The following is a 564-nucleotide window of genomic DNA, read 5'->3' on the forward strand; positions in this document are numbered from 1 at the left end:
TTTCTAAACATCAGTCACTCATTACTTAGCTAGCACAAGAAACCTATAGATCTAGGCAAAATAAAACATCCATTTCATTATTTGCTCAATGTTCTTTAAGAGGTCTGGGATCCTCCCTCTCCTCCATGTTTCTGCATATGGGTGCTTCTACAAATCATAAAGAATGTTTCCCTCTCCCTCCCACCCCCTCCCCCCACTGACAATTTCCTTCTCCTCTGTCATTCTCTAAAATAGACAGTGGTAACCTCTTTTATAACATCTTTGTCAGGTGACTTCCTGAATAATGTCAGGATCACTGTGATGATCAAAGTCCCTCACCAGGTGATTTGTTGCTTAGTTAACTTCCTCTTAGAGCTCAGACTTGAAAAGCTGGTTTGCTTTGGGCAACTCTTTGTCCAAGTGGGGTGACTCTAAATGGAGGTCTATTGTCAGTTCTGTGTTGCCCCCCCCCCCACCATTCTTCTTGGAATTTCAGTTCAATATAGGGATAGAAAGAAAACAGTCCAATGCAGGTAATTCCCATGTGGAATGGTTTCAAATCTTGAAGAACTGGAGACAACTAGA

Source organism: Alligator mississippiensis, chromosome 3 (assembly GCF_030867095.1).
Source record: "Alligator mississippiensis isolate rAllMis1 chromosome 3, rAllMis1, whole genome shotgun sequence".
NCBI classification, from domain to species: domain Eukaryota; kingdom Metazoa; phylum Chordata; order Crocodylia; family Alligatoridae; genus Alligator; species Alligator mississippiensis.